General features: G+C 32.2%; 1 long non-coding RNA gene across 2 annotated transcripts; it reads left to right on the top strand.

Moving 5' to 3' along the window:
* The first annotated feature begins 2,054 nt into the window (after positions 1-2,054).
* LOC143083467 (uncharacterized) lies at positions 2,055-14,644 on the top strand. 2 transcript variants are annotated; one of them, XR_012980719.1, is made up of 4 exons: positions 2,059-2,178; positions 6,790-6,852; positions 10,349-10,531; positions 12,013-14,644. It is a non-coding gene; the product is annotated as an uncharacterized LOC143083467 (long non-coding RNA). The 2 variants fall into 2 exon arrangements; XR_012980720.1 differs by lacking the exons at positions 6,790-6,852; positions 10,349-10,531 and having other exon boundaries at positions 2,055-2,178.
* Positions 14,645-23,990: the final 9,346 nt, after the last annotated feature.

Raw genomic sequence — 23,990 nt, 5'->3', positions numbered from 1 at the left:
ACATGCACAAAAGTGATAGATATGTATTATTAAATAGAAAATTGAATATCTTACTCAACGGAAAAAAAGACAAAAACATATTTGTATTCTTTGATATCAAGTTCAATTATCCATGCAGAAACGACAATTTTTCTGTGTCCAGTATAGCATCGTAGATATTTATAGGAAGATGCGGTGTGAGTGCCAAAGAGACAACTCTCCATCCAAATAACAATTTATAAAAGTAAACCATTATAAGTCAATGTGCGGCCTTCAACACGGAGCCTTGGCTCACACCGAACAAAAAGCTATAAAGGGCCCAAAACTACTAGTGTAAAACCATTCAAACGGGAAAATCAACGGTCTAATCTATATAAAAAACGAGAGCATATTCTTAAAATATTTTCCCACACAATATCTGGACATCGGTGGACATGCAACATTGCACACGTTTACAAATGAAAAACAACACTCAGACTACATGTATAGTCATAAAGTAGAACAATAAAAGAACAAAAGACAAACCCGAGACACAGAAGTACAAACAATAAACCAAAAGTAAAATAGAAACATAGATCACGAAAAAATTGCAGGGGCGCCATCAGGGAGTGAAGAGAACTTGCTTCTTGCAAGACACTTTCCGTGAAAATAATTTGATATAAAGACAATCTTTTTTTCATTTTTTTTTTTGGAAATTGCCAGCATGAGGCATTTGCCTCATTTGCCTCAATGTAGTTACGGCCCTGCAATTATGACCAGGGTATCACAAGTCCAATGGTCAGCACTTCTGTGTTGACTTTGAAATATTAATATCAATGATAATATGGTCATATTTATAAATCAACTGTTTTCAAAACTCTGAACACTGCAATACTAAGAATTTTCTATATCAGGGGTAGATTAACTAGCTGTATTTGACAACATTTCTCTAAGTTGTGGATTCTCAATTCTCTTCAACTTCTTACTTTATTTCGGGCGTTTTAACCTGTTTTGATTCGAGCGTCTCTGGTGAGTCTTTTGTAGTCGAAACGCGCGTCAGGCGTCTTGAAATCTATGATGAGTTAAATTACTACTACAGGTACCAGGTAGATGCCACTGCTGTTGGAGTGTTGGAAGTTACCTCCCCAGGGTCTTGCAATTAATGCCAACAGAAGACCTACATTTATAGCTGTTTCTGACGTATTCGTATGTAAAGATTTATGGGAGGAATACAATCAATAAGACCACAAAAAATGAATTATCAAATGGAAGGAAATCGTATAAACAGGGAGGCGTGTATCAGACGTGATCGGGTTTCCAGTAGACAGAAGGAAGTGTTTCCTTTCCGATTTCGCGTTTACGCCCTATTGAACATGAAGGACGAAAACGTGAAAACGCGAAATGACATTAACCGTCCTCCATTATACATCAGTTGGATAACCGTCGCTTACACTTTAGGATGTTTAACGACTTTATATCATACGAAATTCTTTAATTTTACTACATACATATATTGATGATATGATCACTGAATATCCATTTTTCAGCCAGTAGTTAATACATCTCATATTATATATATCCCAGTGAACTTGAAATTAAGGATACAACTGACACTATATGGAATGCTTGATCTTATTGACACAGATGGATAACTTCACACAAAAACAGGACGATATATACCTCCTAATTATCAATTCCCATTTCTCAGCAGTAACATACCCTCTGCCGCATCGTATGGTGTTAACATATCTCAGTTGATACGTTAATTCTACTCGTGCATGTCACGCGCACACAATAGAGACTTCACATACAGTAGTGTGCTCCTTATACGAAGAAACTGCTTTTCAGATAACGCAACAAGAAATGTATAATTGTTTAAAATTTGCAAAAAAAACCCTACAAAAATGTATCATAATTATTCAAATGTATGTTTTGGTGTTTATTATTGAATTTAACGATGAACGCGCAGAAAAAAATAAATATTCATCTTTTTTGACTATTTACTATCCATGGCAAACCCTAAAAAATAGCAATAAACCCCTGTGAGTCGATATTTAAATTTACCGCAATATACATTACCTTTGACAACAACAGAGGTGTTATCTCCCCATTTCGGGTGGATCAGAAGTTTATTTCCAATAGAGACTTATTACTTACAATATGTCTCTTTTGTCAGGTTCCAATATACCTTTAATGTAAAAGACCGCAACGATTAGTCAGGTTTGTATTTCTGTCTTTTTAAACAAGTCTAACAATTAATACATCTTGATTAACACATTCCCAATCATTTGCAGTCTTTTGTTCATAAATTCATGTATTGTTTTAACCATCCGGTGGTTTTTTGATGTTTTCGGAATATAAATAACCGGATATTATTGAAAATTGACTGTATTCTGCATATCATTTGCTTATTTTAAGACGTCAGAAACATCAGTAGATAATTCTTCATTGATTTTACTTTCGTTTTTAAACCTTTTAAAATGTCTTCTTCGCAGATATTATTGATTTGAAGTTAATACACATTTTATCATGACTCTTCCCCCATCTCCTACCACAATATCTCTCTCTCTCACAAACACACACACACACACACACACAGAGGCGAACCCCTTTATTCCCACACATATGACCTTCACCCAAACAAAACAAGCAAAAACAGGTTTACTAGGTTTGACTACCTCCATTAATATAACTTGGAGCAGACTTGTTGACTGGTTTCTAAGTAAACTTGAAAAAATTTAAGCAGACAAGCAAATTAACTTTGTCGTTGGCGAACCAGACCTACTGTCTACCTTTTAATGACTGCTGCAGACCTATAGACAGGTCTGCTCCAGACCAGACCTGTGGACAAGTCTGCTTTTAACCAGTCCTGATAACAGGTCTCCTCTTGACCAGACCTGTGGACAAGTCTGCTATTGACCAGACCTAAGGACAGATCTGCTTATAGCAGATTACCGTGTGATGGAATGGAGCTGTGCCGGCGGGGATTATTTCCCTGCCGTACCCCCACAGAAGCCGGATTGGTTCAAGCCAGATGAACGAAAAGCAAATGGACCCCCCCCCCCCCCCCCCCCCCCCGTTTTTTATACATTGCTTTATTATTATTTTATATTTTTTCTGTCATACTGTATACTCGCTTGTATATTCTTTAGTTATCTTACAAAATTACTCTTTACTCTTTTTCTTGCGTCCACCGGAAGCGAGAGTATTGGTCAAGTTTGACCGATCAACGTAGAATGTAGATGTAACGTGATGGTACACATATTGCATCTATTTTGACAGTTTTTTCACCAACGTTTTTTTATGATCAGTACACAAATGTTCATTCTGTATTTATGTTGTAGCCCTATCCTTTTTTATTATATAGGTACACCAATTAGATTTTTAATATATATATTGAGTCAAAGAAAAATGTATTTGAATCGACCTCCAAACTATCCAAAATTCCGTAATGAGGAGTACCCAAATTGCATCAATGCTAAAATTCACATCATTAAAAAATGATTAAGAGATGTTTTGTTTTATTTTTTTCAGATATTTACAACAATTTGACATTAGTACAAGCTCAATATTCATTTTTTAACTGGATGTTGATAAAAAAAAAAAAAAAATAACATTTTTAAAAGATGACTTTTTATGGTTAACGTACTTTTTTTCTTTTCCAGGAAAAGTTTCATCTGTTGATATAAATTAGGAATGTTTAGTGTTAATCTGAATATATTCACCTATTTTGTAAGACGTGTATAATGTATTGAGTTCTAAATAGTTCAGCGGCAAATATTTCATGAATATACAACAATAACTTATCTTTTTTTCTGATAATGCATACTCTGAAATAAGTTTGCTTTAACATTACAAGCGCGTGACTTATCCTTCATTTTGATTTGCCAATTTAGTTTTGAGGAATGTCACTTTTCTGACTAGACTGGTGCATGTAGTAGTGAACATTTAGCATCCATTTTGCTTCTTTTTTATATAGCCTAAACTTTTCTTCTTTTTTTTTTTTGGGTATTAATATTTTACATGTCAACGGCATGCGATTTTTCACAATTTCACTAAATATTTGTTTTTTCATGCAACACTTGATGTCTACATTTAATGTATTAATATGTGTTTCAAACTGACGACCTTTTTAAGAAATACTTTGCTGTGGTTAAATACATGTATGACTTAACCTTAGTTTTCACATTTAATAGGCGTGTCGATGAAATTATTTTATGTTTCTTTTTGCGATCATTGACATCGAAAATTTGATATTTTACAATGTATATACTTCATTGGTGTGATTTCGGCAGAAAATGAGGAGAAACTATCTAATCATAAAGACATCCTTTTGGCAAGAGTTTATTTAGGGATTTCGTTGAAATCGGTATAGCCCCTAATGCTTGAACTATTTTCTTTCATTGATTCGTACATTATGATGTAGTGTCTATTTTATTTAAACTAGTACATGTACACGGTAAGTTTGAAGTTTGAAATAAAAGAGGTAAATGTTGGTACCAATAATTTACTCCAATCATAATTATTGACGACGTACTTTACTTTTGACTGTGGTTGATTCTTTAAGTTTTGAATTAGATTTTATACATACACAAATATAATCACAAACTGGTCGACTTACATCAAAATCCCTTCTCTCAATTTTAAAGAGAGATCCAGACTCGGTTAAAAATGGGACTATAACTCCGTGAAGACAAACAAATTAACTAAGATATATAGAGGTCAACTTACAGTCTGAAAAGAAGATAGTCGGACATGTATTTCAAACATTAAAAGCAAAAGTATAAATTGGCAGTGAATAAATTATTGGAGACTACCAATATTTACTCAATCATTCATTTTTAAAATCAAAATTTAGCAGTCGGATATTAACTAAAACAACCGCTTGGACAATTAAAGAACCCCACTCAAATACTATCGAAAACAACGACGTTGGACAATAAAACAACTCTCAGACATCGCCGTTGACGGACACATATAAATGGTCCCGGGTTAAAATGTAGTCATTCATATCTCTTCCATAGTTAGATAGAAGATTGCAATTGAGTGAATACTACGCAATTTTAAACTGGCGACCCTTTATTTTCCAGTTGAAAATTTGATTTTTTAAACCAAACGGAAACATTTAAAAACACTGGTCCTTGAATTACAAGAGATGCCTCATTATATGTTTTTATATTTTTATTTCTTTTCCATAGCTCTATTTGATTATATTTCGATCTTTTTCATATATAATCATAAGAAGTAGCTAGATTGGAGTCTTGTTTAATCTTTCCTAGTAACGAAAAAAAAACCGATTCAAAATGATGGCAATAGTGGAATAATTTTAATGGATCATATGGACTGATCTACATGCTAACTTCTGTATATAAACAAGTTCGTATATCAATATTGCGTGTGTTGGTTTTGAATTGTCAGTACTATAGTATTAGCTTGTATGGTATCTTTATAGAATCATGCACTACCGTCTTATTGTTTTATTCTTTAGCTGTTGTTTAACAATTATGGTTGTTAAAATAAACAATTCAGAATTTTCTTTTGGCACCAGTATTATTTTTTAAAGAGTCCGTTATGATATGAAAGTCATGCTATATGTACGTATGGTTACAAATGAAACACATATAGCCATCAAAGTTATCGGGTCGTCGAACTGCCTTCGACAATATTCATGTATATATATGATCTCCCCCAGTTTTTGGTTAAGTTGATGTTGCTCTTTAGTATACTTTGTTGCCTGTGTTCCTTTAACTTGTCTTTTGATCAGTTTTAGTGTCTTGCCATGGCATTGTTAGTTTGTTTTCGACTTGTGAGTTTGGTATCTTTTACCTCTCTTTTTGTATGCACGATTGGTCACTATGTAATTCAAGGTGAAACATTTAAAACGAGATAATCACGACGTGTTTAAGCTTTAAGCAATTCAGGACCTATAGTTTTTTAAGTTAAATTTATTCAAATTGGTCCACTGCATCTTTATTGAAAGTATGAGAAAAAGTTAAATTACGGAAATTTTATTTTTTTCACGATAATGGCCCAAAAAAAGGTAAAAATTGATGAAAAATGGGAAAATCATGCAAAAAAAGTGCACCACCATATGATTTTTTGTCACCAATTATTGTTTAACAGTCTTATAAACACAAAAATCAGGTTAAGAAAAAAAGTTTAAGTCTAGCAATTTTTGGCTCCTCAGAGGTGTACATCCTTAAGGTGTTGTATAACTATCAACAATTTCGTCAAAGATTTAGGTAAATTAATTAATACTTTAGACGAGGAAAGCAAAATTTTAATAAATTGGTTCTCAATAAAGAAAATGAAAACTAATCTAGAAAAATTTCAAGCAATAGCTGTAGCTAAAAAAACTAAAGACAAAAACCTAAAATTTAAATTAGAAGGTAATGAAATAGAATGTGAAGATAAAGTTAAACTTCTAGGTGTAACCATAGATTTTAAACTCAATTTCAATGACCATGTCTCTATAATATGTAAAAAAGCATCCAAACAATTAAATGTCTTAAAAAGAATAGGAAAAACACCTGACTAAACTTGGAAAATTAACAATATATTATTCTTTCATAATGCCCACTAGTTTGGCACTTTTATGGGGAGGTTAATACAAAAAAGATAAAGAAAATTGATGAGAGAGCACTAAGGTTTATCTATGAAGACTATTCAGCTAGTTATGGAGATCTGCTCTGCAAATCAAAATTACCATAGATCTTTAAAAATAAGAAGAATGCTATCATTGGCTATTAAAATTTTCAAAATTATTTATAAAGATTGTCCTGTATATCTCCATGATTTGATACACTTAAAGGAAAACACTTATTCTTTCAGATACCAGAACACAGCTGATCTACCACACGTAAGAACAACTGCATATGGCCTACAATCTTTAAGGTATGCAGGTGCTAGGTTTTGGAATGAGCAGCCAGATGATCTTCGTAATCAATCATCTTTAAATCAGTTCAAGAACTTGATAAATTCTTGGTCTGGCAGCTCATGCCAATGTTTTGCCTGCAAAACCAGTTAATTTCTGTTTATTATTTTTGGTTTAATGCTTTATTTTCAGCATGACAAGTTTATTTTGTTATCTTTACTATAGTGTTTCTCTGCTTTGTGCTAATTCTAGTAACTAACTAATCTATATGTGCTTTTAATGTGCTTTTTATGTGCACACCATTTTATTTTTGCTTTTGTGTTTTTACTCATTATTGCATGTATCAGTATGTGTTTAACTTGTAAGATGCTTAAAGAACTTTTGTGCTGCATGTTTATATACTGATATGAACTCTTGCTTTATATTTTTTTATTTTGTGTGCATGACTTAAATTCAACTCAATTCAAAGCTTTATTTATAGTCGGCATGTTACATAACAAATAAACATAAGCTCTCTGAGCTTTTATAACCGACAAATGCATACATTTACATAACAATCATACACAATACAAATATTAAAACAGAAAAGACATAGAACATACATTTCATGCACATTTAGGCTGCACTATTTAATTACTATATATTATACACATGCATAAGTATAGGAACTAAAAGCAAACATAAAAACTAAAGCACAGCATTCACAAATTATAGAAAGCTAAGCAAACATTCACAAAAAGCAGCACTATTATATTTCAAGCTGTAACATAAAATAAATAAAACTAAGCACATGCATTGCAATGGCATGAGATGCCATTCTATGAGTTTATTAGACTCTTGAATTGGGTAAAAGATGTTTCAGTTCTAAAGTGGTTTGGCAACTCATTCCATAGTTTTGCAGCAGAATATCTGAAAGATTTCAAGCCATTCTTACGTCAGGTATTTCAGCTAAATTTTGGTATCTGAAAGAATATTTAGTTTTTTTAATTTTTATAAGATCATGGAGGTACACTGGATTTTTTTTTAATGATTGACTGTTTTAAAGACCTCTATTGCCATGGTTCTTAGGCGTCTTACTTTAAGTGATGGCATTTTTGATTTTAAAAGTAAGTCTTTATATGTGCTATTGTGATCCTGGTAAATGAAGCGAAGTGCTCTTTCTTGTACTTTTTCAATTTTTGTAGTGTTGGCTTCGCTGCAGAAATGCCAAGACAATGAGCAGAAATTAAAGTTTGACATGATAAAGGAGTGATATATTGTTAGTTTTCCAAGTTGCTTAAGTATTTGCCAAGTCTTTTTAAAACATTTAGTTGTCTGGATGCTTTTTTGCAGATGTTTGATATATGCGTGATAAAATTTAGTTGAAAGTCAATGGTGATCCCTAATAGTTTGACCTCTTTTTCACATTTTATTTTGTTACCTGCTAGATCAAATGTAATTTTTTTGCCCATTGCCCATTGTTTTTTTGCCAATTGCCAAAGCTTGAAATTTTAACGGTGTCTATATCTCTATTTGCATAAGATAATGTGTTGTCATCAGCATAATAGTAAAGTGAACTGTGTGTGGTGAAGTGAAATATGTCATTAATGAAAATGTTAAAAAGTATAGGACCAAGAATAGAACCTTGTGGTACTCCTTTGTATATGTTTTGCCGATTGTACGTAATTGATATCGATATGTATGTTTTGTTTATTGATATTGATATGCATGTTTTGTTTTACCTGTTGTTATGTCGGTTTTAAAAGCTCTTCAGAGCTTATGTTTGTACTTGCAATGTTTATACCGACTCTAAATAAAGCTTTATGTCTTATGTCTTATGTCCTATGTCAATTCCGTTAGATTTTTCGAGAGATTTGTCTTCGCCGATTATAATTGCTATATGGGACGTCCCAAAAATATACTCGTGCACATGAATGAAATAGTTGCCACTTGACGTTAAGCTACAAACAAAATCAATCAACCGACATAATATATTATTAAACAGTATACTATTCCCAGAGGAGATCCTCGTATACTTTTAATTACGTACAAATGAATTCAGACATGTCAGTGTTGGAACTTGGATGATGCGGTCAAATAGTTTTGTTTTAAACACCATCCTGAATTACTAACTTTAGTGACTGTTCATCATCTTGAATTACTAACTTTAAAGACTGTTCGCCATCCGGAATTACTAACTTTAGTGACTGTTCAATATAATGAATACAGAGATGAAATGCTGACACACTGGGGGAAAGATTTTGCATTCATTGTTTTCCAATATTGCTTCGATCCTGACTTAAAAAAACTTCTGATTTATAATGCAGCCGTACAGCATTGCATACTAAAGTGCAAATATGGTCATTTTGATTGATATTGTCCAATAAGAATGATAAGTTTGTTAAAGGAATCAAAACTACTGACGTTTTGTTACGTATCAATATATTGAATAAAAGGAGGATATGCTGGCAACCTAAGTTTATGCAGACAAAATTTTGTAGTTATTGTACTCCAATATTGCTGCCATTTGTATTATACATTGAATCCTGACATAAAACAATATGGCTGATTCACTATGCGGGTATATAGATTTACATAATAAAGTGCAAATATGGTCAGTTAAGGTTGATATGGTCAAATAAATTTGTTGTATGAGTCAGCCTGAGGTATCAAAATTACTGAAATTTTGTAACATATCAATATACTAAATAAAAGGAAGACATCGTGGCACCCTAAATTTATGCGGACAAAATTTTGTAGTTATTGTGTTCCAATATTGCTGTCAATTGATTTATACATTGAATCCTGACATAAAAAATATGGCTAATTTTCAATGCGGCTATATATATTTACAAAATAACGTGCAAATATGGTCAGTTCTGGTTGATGCGGCCAATTAGTTTTGTTGTACAAGTCAGCCTAAGGTATCAAAACTACTGATTTTTTTTTAAGTATCAATACATTGAATAAAAGGAGGACATGCTGGCACCCTTAAACTATGCGGACAAATTTTATAGATATTGTATTCCAATATTGCTGCCATTTGTATTATACATTGAATCCTGACATAAAACATATAGCTGATTTACTATGCGGGTATATAGATTTACATAATAAAGAGCAAATATGGTCAGTTAAGGTTGATGCGGTCAAATAATTTTGTTGTACAAGTCAGTCTGAGGTATCAAAACTACTGAAATTTTGTTACATATCAATATAATGAATAAAAGGACATGTTGGCACCCTTAATTTATGCGGACACAATTTTGTAGTTATTGTATTCCAATATATATTGAATCCTGACATAAAAAAATATGACTGATTTACTATGCAGCTATATATATTTACAAAGTAGCGTGTAGTAAACTTTTATGAAATGTTTATCTATTCGAAACAAGAAGGTCTTGTTACCTCAAAGTATAAATTGCCTGCATGAGCCGTGTTTTCGTATTTGTTGTTCTTAATTTCTTGAACTTTGTGTTCGATTGGAACTTCTATTTCTTTTGAATCGCTTTTGATTTTGTCCCTCTTTTACAGATTAGAGGAATATTCTGGTATCTATAGATCTAAGATCACAAACCATGTCGACAGTGAGACACCTACACATCGCATATGACAACCAATTCGTGATGGTTTTTACGTAAACCACGAGTACACAAATTTCCGCGGGAATATTTTAAGCACGAGTTTCATGATTAAAATTTTAATGGCATTATTGAGGTACGTTAGTTTAAATTTAACGACAAGATTCACATTTGTTTTTATTTTTTATATTACACTTTCAGCAAACTGTTAACGTGAAATATCGAGATTTGCAAAACAATAATGCTGCATTGTTTTGAAAAAGTAATGTGAAATGAATTGTGATCAATTTTTTTTCTATCTGAAACTATAACAGTACTTTAAGTTATGATTGCAAATTCAGTTAAATATGAACGTTACAAAGTCCACACTGTGAAACAAGTATAAAATGGGGGAAAAAACAAGTTATGGGAGCAACCAACTTCAAAAGAGGAGGGGTAATGTGTTTATCTTTTCTTGGTATTTCGACGCTATAAAGCAATTGATTTTTTTTTTTCAAAATTTTAACACTATAGGGTAAAAGGAAAATCTGGATTCAGAATTTTTTGTTTGTAATCTGTATGACCACAATATGTGTTTGTGATTAAATTATTTAAATTATTTGTTTTACAAATTTTAATTGAAGTTTGAATTTACATCCACGACTCACAGGATCTTGATCATACTTTTGACAAATTTTAATCGGGAACGGTCCTGTCAAGGAAGGCAGTAAAAATCGTGAATGTGTGACCCCAGCTTAAGGGTTTTTTTGTTTTTGTTTTTATGGACATTTTTTCTTCTGAATTCCCTATATTTAGGATATTTTATAGAGTTATCTCCTTCCACCTGGTGGTATTATATGTTAACCTATCGTACGTCCCGAAATCCTATATGTCCTATATATCGGAAAAAAATGTCGATGCATGTAGGGTAATGGTCTGTCTGAGGTTCCATGACTATTATTTAGATATGTCAAAATAAAGGATCCCTAAAACGAGTCTTACATATGATTCGTCATGCGTACGTACCTTTCGTCAGTTTGTAAGACAGCTCTATTAAGACATGATAGATAGATAGATAATTTTATTAACCAATCATGGTGCCCAAAATTTGAGCTATGCAATCAAATGAATTACAAAATAAAGCACAGAAAATGATTAGAATGATTAAAGTACATTTAAAGTACATGTGTAGTACCGATATCGATTCAGTCGTTGTTCTTTATTACCTGTTGGGGTAGTTGTTGTTTAAGGCGCATACCCCTGTTAATCAAGTCTGTATATACATAAACGCCATAAGATTGAGCAAATGGTATGTTACTGTTGTGAACATGATCAAAGAACATATTGCCAATTATTACAAAGGATAGTACTTTAAATTTGTTATCTATGCGATAAAGCCTTCAAACTGAAAATCATTACTTTACCAACCGTATGTACATTTTTTTGGAATTTGGGTCCTCAATGATCTTTTTACCTGTTTTGCTTTATAACTATTTTGATCTGAGCGTCACTGGTGAGTCTTATGTAGACGAAACGCGCGTCTGGCGTATTAAATTATAATCCGGGTACCTGTATAACTATTAACGTACATGTACATATGAACAACAAATTGAATTTTCTTTTCAATATTTTATTCAGGACAATGTCAGCCAACATTTTATGTGGTCCTTGTGGATATGAAGACAACATTAAACATGCCAAAAAATGGTGTACTAATTGTGAAGAAGGGTTTTGCGAGGACTGTGAAAAAGTTCATAGATCTACTAAGATGTCCAGAAATCACACGCTAATATCTGTTTCAGATTATCAAAAAATTAAAGATGTTGTTATAAGCCAAACATGCGTAGGACATGGAAAGCGATACGAACTTTACTGTTCGGTACACGACAAACCTCTCTGCATTGGTTGTGTCGATCAGCACAAAAGTTGCTCACAGCTTGTGTCATTAGAATCAGTTGCAGCGAATGCTAAACAATCTACTGCTCTTGCAGATTTAGAAGATACCATTAATGGAGCGTTACAAAATGTCGGTAAATTTATCAAAAACCAAGAAAAGAAGGATGAAGAATTTGACAAACAAGAAGGTCTTATTAAGAAAACTATACAGAAAACGCGAGACAAACTGAACCAACATTTAGATGTTTTGGAACAAAAGTTGATTCAAGATCTTTCGACAAAAACTTTGAACTGTAAATCGACATACGATAAAACTATTCACCGATTGAATTTAGCAGATCAAAAACTTAGTCAATTAAAAAAAGAAACTGAGACTATGAAACAAATGGCATCAGACGTACAAGTCTTCATTGGAACGCGTGAAATTAACAAATCTGTTTCCGATGAAATACAATCAGTCAAAGGCATAATTGACAGAGCTAAGAATTTCGAAATCAAAATAGAGCTAGACTCTACTGTTAAAGTGTTACTTAACAATGTCAATCAGCTTGGAATGATATCAGTAGATGAAAGAAAATCTGAGTTAGAATTTAAGGATGCAAATCTTGATCAAGCTCAAAATCAAGTATTGGTATCAATAGCAAATAGTAACTGTGTAATAGATTTAGAGTTGAAAGAATCATTTGATTTTTCCAAATACAATAGAAAGAAAGTCAGTTCTTGCTCGATATTACCTAATGGTCATATACTTATTGTAGACTGTTTGCGAAATACGCAGATAATGGAATTAGACGAGCAAGGTCAGTACGTCCGATTCATTTCGTGTTCTGGTCGTCCGTATTATTTAACATTGATAAATCCTGATCGAATTGCTGTCACCTACATAGGTATCAATACAATAGACATTATTAATTTAACCAACACACAAGTGAAGAAGATACCAACCACACATACCTGTTGCGGAATATCCTACGAAAGTGGCAAGCTTTTTGTGGTACAGAAAAAGAAAGGCATAGTGGCGTATGATCTTTCAGGAAATATTACAAACACACTGGCAATTGATACCAAACACGTTATGTGCATTGCAACTGCAAAAGATAGGATATACTATACAAACGAACAAATGAACACTATACACTGCTTAAGTCAGAGAGGTGAAGAAATGTGGAAGTATCAAAATGAATCAATTATTTCGCCAAGAGAGATAACCGTAGCTGACAACATGGACGTGTTTGTTGTAAGTTCTGAAGATTATACTACTTCTATCATAAAACATAATGGACTGGAGAGTAAGATCTTACTAAAGAGAACTCTCGGAATGATTAGAGCAAGAGCTGCTAACTACAACAAAAACAGGAGAGAACTATTAATTTGTAATGAAACCGGCTGGACGGTTAATGTGTACACAGTTATTTTAGGTTAATTATAGTTTGTATTAACACTAAGCTACTAGTGTTTGCTATTATATAAAACTGAAGACGGTTTATAATTTTAAAAAGTTGAAGCTTGTAGACTTTTATTTTCTTCACTGGAATTCAATTTGTCCGATTTTTCTTTAAAAAAAATAATTGGACATTTCCTGAGAAACAACATATAAAACAATTTAAAAAAAAAAAATCGCGTTCGGGTTCTAGTACTAGTATATGGATTCTACCAAAACGAAATATAATGCTCTTTACGTCAACTAGTTTTGAGTTTAAGAAGTCTATAGCCTCTGTCAATACAGTTATTTCCTTCATATAATTAAAACAAGTATTCATATTCTTGCAATATAAAATATTTTTTGTATCAGAGTTTCCGTTTTTTTGTACATGTGTTTCTACAATACACATCTCATGTACATGTACATGTACCAGGCTTGAAACTAGGCTAATGTACCCATGGGAAGGATTCCTCCTCTAGCATTGGCATCGACCCAGTGGTAATAAATTAACTCCTTATATAAACGAAGCTTGTAAAATTTTACGGAAGACGCGGAGTGTTACCACGAAAGACTCATCAGTGACGCTCGAAAAAAATAAGTTAAAAAGGACAAATAATTAACGAAGTCATAACCCTTTGATGAAACAATTTTTCGAAAAGTTTTGTCAAATACAGCTAAGGTTATCTATTCAGAGTGTTGTAAAGCCCTTGGATGATGTAAACTTCCCAAAAATACGCGTATGTTGTAATGGTGTATGACATATGGTGCAATTGTAGAAGGTGTATGGTGTAAGGAGAAAGGTGTAATGGTGTAACGTGAGATTGGGAATGGTGTGAATAAATGATGAAAGACATTTAAAAAATATTGATAAGAACTGGTTTTTACTTTTATACATTAATTTACAATATTGTGATCAAAATTCGTTTTTATAAATAAATAAATAATTTTGTAGTCGCACGCTTTCTTTGAAATTAAATTGCATTATGGTATAATATGTAAGGTGTATGGTGCAGAGGTGTAACTTTTATGGTGTTATGGTACAGGGTGTGTGGTTTAAGTTGGAAGTTTACACCATCCAAGAACTGTAGAACACGACAATGTCCATAATATTCCATGATCTTTTTTCAATATCAAATTTCTATATTAAGTGAACGATGGAATATCTGTAAAAAAAATGACATAACATTCAAGAATTAACTTGAAAAGGAGTCTACTGCAAGAAAAGTCCGGATTGAGCTGACCAGAAACTATCCTAAAAAACACTACAACATACTTTCAACTATAACATATCTCATTGCCATGTTCTACTTCATTGGACAGTGAAATCTAAGTAAAGGTCAATATTAATTATGATTCTTGTTTCAAGTTTATATGCCCTCAAACTTCCACTAACCAAAACTTTAACAAACATTAAGCCAAACAATATATAAGACGGACGGACGAACACACAGAACCTTCACTTTGAATAGGCCGAACATAACATAGACAATGCAACAAAACTCTAAACTAAACTTCTTAGAATAGAACAACTGGAACCGGTTACTTTTAAGTAGTTGCATGCTCTCATGTTGCAAGACAAGAAAGAATCTACGATTAATAGAAGAATTTGAGGTAAAAAGTGACACAGATGTTCCATACCGTTTAACCAAATCATGATGTCGTCCGTGAAATTTTCAAATCGTATGATTGAATATTTACCATCATCATCTCTAAATGCATGATTAACAACTTCATCTCTATCAGGAAATCAATACTTCCTTAAAAACAGTAGTCGTTGAATATCTTATCAACTATTCGAACAATGCAAATATTATGTTATCCCTATTGTTATAAAGAAGTGTACAGGCCATTTCTGAAATCTCGTGCGAGTAGATCAAATTATTATATAACAGGATCTGCTTAGAAAAAAAGAGAAAAACTCATAGGGAACACTAAAAAAATCAAAGAAAGACACAGAGAGACGACTCCGTTCAAAAGGTAAATAACAAAAAGGCAAAGCAGTAGTAAAAAAACACAACATAATGTTCAGCAAGCATGACACATGAGAATGAACAAAAGTCTCCGTAAAGACTAAGCAACGCATACATGAAGTACTGCCCGAACTGGTACATGTCGTATATGTATTTCTATGACAGGTGCTATTAGACTAGAATTTGCAAAATAAAAATCGACGAAGAACTGTTTCGATCATATCACTCTTTTGCAAAAGATGAAAAAAAAACACACCAACAAAACACAAGTTGACTGATTCAATTAAAGTACATTACCTTTATGTACACATACAATGAAACGTAACATTACATTAAGGTATCTAGTTGATTGAAGGAATTTCTAGCTTTTTTATATAGGGGTTTTTATTCTAAAAGAATACAGATAAAATTGAAAATAGAAACAGCGAATTTGTAAAAGTGATAACAACCAACCAAAGAGAAAAAAAAAACAAACAAACAGTACAAGGCAACCAAAGGGTCTCTAATACAATGAGAAATCCAGCTTCAGCTGTTTCCTTCAAATGTATTTCAAATCATTGAAAATAGATGTGACACTAAACTGCAAAACATATAAATGAAACAAAATTTAAAACATGGAAGACTAATAAGGGCCAGAGGCTCTTAACTTTTTGTGAAAAAGGATAGATACGTGAAGAGGTTATTTTATTATTTTTGTAGTCTAATATATCATGTATATTGCCTCATTAGGCCATTTGAAGAAAAAAACAGTCTACTAAATCGACAAAATTATAGATTGAAATGCTAACTTGTATGGTATAAACAAGGTGTTATCGTAATTTATAAACATATATCCGAATGAAACATTCTTTCAGATAAATTGAAAAGAATATATTCCATGAAACGATTCACAGAGCGTGTTAAATTTGCTATATGGCTTCAAGCATAACATTGTTATACTAGAACTCAAATTCCTGCATATTTCCTCGACATTCCTATTGTGAATCTTTCATAGAGACAAAGCCATAGTATGCAGTGTATTAACAATGTTATTTTGTTAATTCTTAAACCGTAAAAGTGATTATATATTTTGACAGTTTTAACTTAATATATAGAAACAACATTTGCTTGTCTATCATAGTCTTATGCTTCAGCTCGTGATGTTCATGAGTCTTAGCCTCGAGATAACTGAAGCCTGATTAACTTGCCAATTAATTTATACTCATTCTTTAAATGTCTTGAAAAGCGTACATTTGGTGAACATTACATATGGGTAAATCTAAAAGTAAAAGACTTGGTACAAATCTGAGGAACATATACATTTTAACTTTGAAATTTTGTAAAAACACTTGTCTAATGTTGTAGTCCATATAGAGATCTCTTGGTGGGGCTTTGTCGTAATGCTGATGTTTTTGGTCATTGAACGAAGTTATACCATAGGATGAAACGAATACTTAACATTTGACTTGTACAACGTTTATTACCATTATTCCCTGTAAGCCACAGAGGATATGACTGGCCTATCAGACTGGACTTATATACCAATGATATACTTTTTTATGACATTTACAGTGCATAAACTTAGGAAATCGATTATAGATTTACTTATATTACGGCATTTAATAGAACTGAAAAGATACTACATAGCTTTTTGTCCGAATTGACATCTGGGTCCGATTAATGATATTCCATAAACATTTGAGCTCTTCTTCTCATGTACTTCTGTTGCCAAATGGTCTTAGTGGTTTATATAAAGTTATCATCTGCAAGTAAATTTAGTTGTTAATTATTACCTTGTTCGTTGCAAGTTGAGTCTAACATAGCTTACAATTTTTATTCTAAGAAAGCTGTTGCTGGAAAACTTGTTGACAGACAACGACAAAAATTAGAAATTAAATATCACAAACCTTAAGATACATTTCATTTTCATCTCCCACTGGTAATGACTAAGTTTAACTTTTGGTTTGATTGGACAGATCTTCAACGTGTGTAATAAGTTTAGGATGTTCAATCATCAGATGACTATTTCAAAATATGTTTTAAATTCCAAAGTTTACAGATGGTATGCAAAACATAACCAGTTTCAACAAATTCAGTGATTCTTACTTATAGACTGACCGACAGACAGACAGAACATTTTATTATTGTGTCACATACCAATACAGAAACATATCATACAACATAACATCTTTAATACTAAAATAACGAGGTCCAATTTGTCAGCCGTCATCGGGTAAACACGACAAATAAAGAATTCAACTTTATATATAACTAATATAGGACAATGGTGTAGATTAAAAATTACACCTCTCCAGACCCTTTTGTTTTCCACATAATTAATGTTACCAATAATTAACAAGTTCCGGGTCGAATCCGATACCGATACCAATATTATATTCACCTGTTATTTATTACCTTATCTGTACGTTCCGCATCTGACAGGCGCACCACCAAACGGTGTATTTAGGATTTTGCTATATACACGGGTCATGATCACAGGGTTGACCCTACTAAATTCAATCATTGTCAAATTGTTCCCTATTGTAGTATTTTAATCAGTAAGACTTTCTAAGATAACAATACGAATACTAAAAATCTGGACTTAAAATAAGGCATATAGGTACAGTTTTCAATTTGTTAGCGAGCATGACGTGAAACAGCGAATTAAAGTATTCAACTTTATATTTACAATGCTGTTGATTAAAAAATACTCCTCTCCGGGACCTTTTGTTTTCCGAATAATTAATATTACCAATATTATATAAGTTCCAGGTCGACGGGTTCAAACAGAAAGGTTTTGAAAGCAGAGAAAATTGTGTATCTTATAATCGGCATGACTTTATCAGATGACAATACCAATACTAAAATAAGGCTTACGCATAGTTATATACTTTAATTCAGTCACGGACACGCGATATCACGGGTGTGTTCTAGTAAGTATAGAAATGCAAATATATTCAGCCACAACTGAATTTTTATGAGACGCTTTTGCCTAAAGACTTATTTAAACATTCATTAAAAATGAATGAATAATAAAATGTAAAATGGAAATGGGGAATGTGTCAAAGAAACAACAACCCGACCATAGAACAGACAACAGCAGAAGGTCACCAATAGGTCTTCAATGCAGCGAGAAACTCCCGCACCTGGAGGCGTCCTTCAGCTGGCCCCTAAACAGATATCTATACTAGTTCAATGATAATGAACGTCATCGTCATACTAAACTCCGATTTATACACAAGAAACTAAAATAAAATATCATACAAGACTAACAAAGGCCAGAGGCTCCTGACTTTGGACCGGTGCAAAAATGAGATACAAATTTAAAAATTCACGATTTAACAGGATATATTTTTACAATTAAAGAACATACTAGGAAATCTACAATATTTTCTGCGATTAAACAAAAAAATATAAAGATTTGCTATAAAAGGTAATCTATTCCTGAGGTAGAAAAAAATTAGTATTTCAAAATTCAAATTTTTGTAAACAGTAAATTTATGATACGACCATATCAATTATAACTCATATAAAAAGAAGATGTGGTATGATTGCCAATGAGACAACTATCCACAAAAGACCAAAATGACACAGACATTAAGAGGCTGTGCCAATAAGCATAGAGCTTCAGGTGGAAAGTAAATAATGGTTACCATAGAAACTAGTGAATCTGAGACACTATTTGAGGTAAAAAACAGGATATTCCGACATGAAATATAATATCAGAATAAAGAATAGTAGTTATTGCAAGTAAATATTTTAATTATATAACCTTAAAATTATAAGATAAAAAAAATCTTTTCTTAAAAAAATGTTTATTTATGGTTGCTATGGTAACAGGAAAATCAAAGGGTTCAAGTTTATAAATTTTACACAAAAATAAGCAATTTTTGAGTCAAAATTGTAAAAAAATCCAGATGTATATAAAAAAAAATATGGTACTGACAAAAATGAATGACTACCCAATTTTATTTTTTCTTTGAATTATATAATTCAAAGAAAAAATAAAATTGGGTAGACTATTGAATTTTTATTGGTGGCAGCTACCCAACATTATGCTCTTTCGGAAGCAATTTTGTACAAAAACTACCAATTTCGTCACCTAAAAGGGGTCACTATCATAAAAAAACCGCACATATAATTTAATTTGTATTGACAAAATAAGTGTCACATAAAAGTGTTTTCAATTGAGTAGAAAAGTATGCATAAAATCTCCATGGCAACCATCTTTTTTGTATAGCAACCTACTGAGGCTGAAAATATTTAATGATGATTTTTAACAAAAATGTACAGCCTGCTGGTGATAAAATAAAACACAATAACAGTCAAATTGTGTGTTAAGATATATGCGAAACTCTCCTTAGCAACACTTATTCATGACATAAATGCCTAGTAACCAACTGATACTTTAAAATACCCACGCTAAATTCATGGATAACAAGTACAATTTAAAGGTATAAATACCTGATAAAAACTAAACTAACATAAAAAGATCAATTATGCATCATGTGCATAATGATCTTATATTGAAAAATATCTTATGTAACACTACTTATTGCATAGCAACCAGCATATGTGGTGTAAAAGAGGGACATTCAAACTCATAATCAAAAATAAACTAACGATGCCATGGCTTTAAACGAAAATGACAAACATGCAATAGTTAATAAAACACGATACAGAAATTAAAGATTAAGCAACCCCAACCCCACAAAAAGCTTTGGGGTGATCTCAGGTGCTCCAGAAGAGAATGCTGATCCTGCTCCACATATGGCACCCGTAATTAAATTATATTATTTCATGATAATTCAAAAAGAATCAACTTTATTCGATGATTTTATGCATTCAATCTTTCTTTGAAACAGCAATACGCGAAAAATTGCATAGGCTCTTGTGGGAAGTTGTGACTGGACCAAGATCCAAGTGTAATGGCATACGATATAGTTACAGGGGAGGTAACATTTATTTGACGCTGATAACGTACAATATTGTTTTCGCGACATCAAACTGGGAAATATCGGGAAAAGATGTATAATTCGACTGATTTTTATCATTCAAACTCATAACGTTTGTATGAAGATTATTTGTATCAAGTTTCAAGAAAATGTCAATAATGCATTTTTTTTAATTTAATAGATAAACAGCAAAAATGCGTTTTTCTACATTCATGAATATTTGATAGATATGAGTTATTTAAAAAAAAATCATGAATTTAAAGATTTTTTTTATAAAACAGAAATTACAGATAATTTAATGAAAAACAGCTTGTGTTTATCATTTAAAATATAAAAAAAGTTATGTATTTCTTTGAATGGAAAATTAAGTCCACAAATCCAAATTTTGTGCAAACATCTGAAATTTCGACCTTATTTTACTCAAAAAGTAGCACATGAAGGTATATATTTTATTACATATTTGATTTAATCAGGACTGGTATTAATAAACATGCAAATTTCAAAATTTCAATATGGGATCAAAACTGTATTGTATGCCCTAAAAACACTTCTCTTTGATTTTTCAATACTAAAGGAGAGGGTGACCATACATATTTTCGGCCCTCTGCATTCGAAAATAAAGTCATAATACAAGTAAGATTTAAAAATAAGTCAACATAACCAAAATTGGCCATTGGCAAGGAGATATGGCCTTTCAAATTACATAGACAAACTGATGTTGAATTACTGCCGCTCAATTGCTAATTGCCATTGACCCATAAAGAGTTATTGGCCTTAGCAGAAAGTTTTTCAACACTTTTAGTAAACTTTGTAATTTTTTACAAAAATAGCTCCTGCTAAATATCTGGGCCAAAAAAAACCAAATTTGGTCTAAAATTCAATGTCTAATAGCCTGTTGATTTATCAATAAAGTTATCATATTTTGATAGACTTGTAAAATTTATGTTTTGTTCTGTAATTTCAGGGTTTAAATAATGGCTTGTATCATACCTTCCTCTGTCAGATAAGATTGTCAACAAAAATACTCAATTGACTTTATTAAAGGGTTGTCATTTCAAATAGAAATTAAAGTGAATATTATTATTTGATCTATTATCTTTTTAAACTTTTGAGATTTAATCTTTACAGAGCCCCGTAGGTGCCATGTAAATATAAATATTTTGTTTGCTGTAGATTTAATCAGGTGCGCACCAGTTTGAAAATTCGTGTGCATGACTTTAAAACTGATGCACACGACTTTTTAAAGCATGTGCATGACGTCTAACGTCATCCGAACAAATTTAAATTGTGCGCATAAGTTTCAAAAATTTGTGTGCATAACTTTCAAAAATATTTCGCACGACTTTCAAACTTGTGCGCTCCTCCTTATTGAATCAGTCAACTTTGTTTAAAAGTCGTGGTCACTAGTTTTTAAAGGACCGCAAACATTTCTTGGCATCGTATATTGGTATGATGTCGTCTTAGTCGCCGTCTTCGTCGTCAGAAGACACATTTGGTTTCCGGACAATAACTTTGATTTAAAAGAATGGATCTCTATGAAATTTTCCAGATGGTTCAATATCAAAATAGTAAGCTTGGGATTGATTTTCGGGGTTTTGGTACCATCAGGTAAAGAAGAATCGGGGACCAAAAAGGGACAATAAGAAGTTTTTTTTGCATTTTCCTGACAACTACTTTTATTTAAGTGATTGGATATCTCTGTAATTCTAGCACAAGGTACCATACTATAAATGGAAAGTTTGGGGGTAATAACTCCAAGAAGGGTTAATTTTTTTTAGGGGGTGGGGGTGTTATTTATTTTTTGTTTTTTCCCATTGATCATTTCTGATTTATATATATAAAAATATTAAGTTTTTCGTAATAGTCAGAAATCTTAAATTGAATAGTATTGTGCAATGTTGAGAAATATTCAATTGCACAGTATTGCGCAATATCACAATGTTGCACAATATCAAGAAATCTTCAATTACACAGTATTGCGAAATAGAAAAAAATCTTCAATTTTACAGTATTGCACAATAAATCTTCAATTGCACATAATTGCGACATAGTAAAATTGCCAAATAACAGAAAATCTTCAATTACACAAGTTGTTGCATTAGCAAGAACTGTTCAATTCCACAGTATTGCGCAATAAGCAAAAAAATATCTGATCGCAAAGTATTTTGCAATAGCAAGAAATCTTTAATTAGAAATTAAACAATAGTTGGTATAAAAGTTAAAAAAAAGAAGATGTGGCATGATTGCCAATGACACAGCTCTCCATAAGAGACCAATGTGACACAGAAATTAACAACTATAGGTCACTGTACGGCCTTCAACAATCAGCAAAGCCAATACTGCATAGTCAGCTATAAGAGGCCCTGAAATGACGATGTAAAACAATTCAAAAGAGAAAACTAACGGCCTCATTTAAGTACAAAAAAATACGAAATACAAATATGTAACACACCAACAAACGACAACTACTGAATAACAGGCTCCTGACTTGGAACAGGCACATACATACATAATGTGGTGGGGTCAAACATGTAAGCGGGATTTTGCCTATTTCAAATTTTTAAGATCTTTCGCCACATTTATTATGTGTCAGAAACCTATATGTCAAAAACTTGATCACAATCCATTCAAACTGTATCAAACTTCAATAGTGTGTCCAAAAATGCACCAACTGTTCAGTGTTTTACCTCAGCGGTCGTATCAGGCTGCTATCGGCGAAGCATTTTTTTTTAAAGTTGTGCACGAGTATAAATTCGGCACGATTTTTCAAACTGGTCTGCATTAATTAAACCTCAGGCAAAAGAAAATATCTATTTTATTTACATGGCACTTAAGGGACTCCATAAATGATTGACAATCTCTTCATATTTGTAATTTATTTGGTGATCATTCTCTGCATTACTTTGTCCCGCAAAATTGATCAATCGAGTTGGCATTGATGAAAAGTTTGTATTCTTCGCAAATATATTTTAATCAGAGTTTTTTAAGAGCTAATTCATCAGAAATTAGAGACATCACATGAATAGAAAAGAATGTATGATATTGGAATAAATTTGACCTAACAATACTTGTATTCAAAACCGTCCCTGATGGGGGGAAAACCCGAGGAGATAGGACCTTCAACGGGACTTTGGGTCTAGTTTGGGTTCGGGTGTGATTAAGCTCGGGATTGCGGGATTTACCATTTCGGGATGAGGGAATATTTTTTTCTAATTTCGCGATGTCGGGATTTAAATTAATTTAAAGTTGGGACCTCAGGATTTATTGTTTTCAAGCGAGGGATTTCGGAATGAGGACCCCTTGTACCCCTACCTCTCTATACTTATACAATAGATACAACATTAATGCAGTTGAAGTTAAAGTTTTAGGTATATTCCTTCTATGGATATATAT

The sequence above is a fragment of the Mytilus galloprovincialis genome, chromosome 7 (assembly GCF_965363235.1).
Source record: "Mytilus galloprovincialis chromosome 7, xbMytGall1.hap1.1, whole genome shotgun sequence".
Lineage (NCBI taxonomy): Eukaryota > Metazoa > Mollusca > Bivalvia > Mytilida > Mytilidae > Mytilus > Mytilus galloprovincialis.
This window is presented reverse-complemented; position numbering and strand designations above follow the sequence as displayed.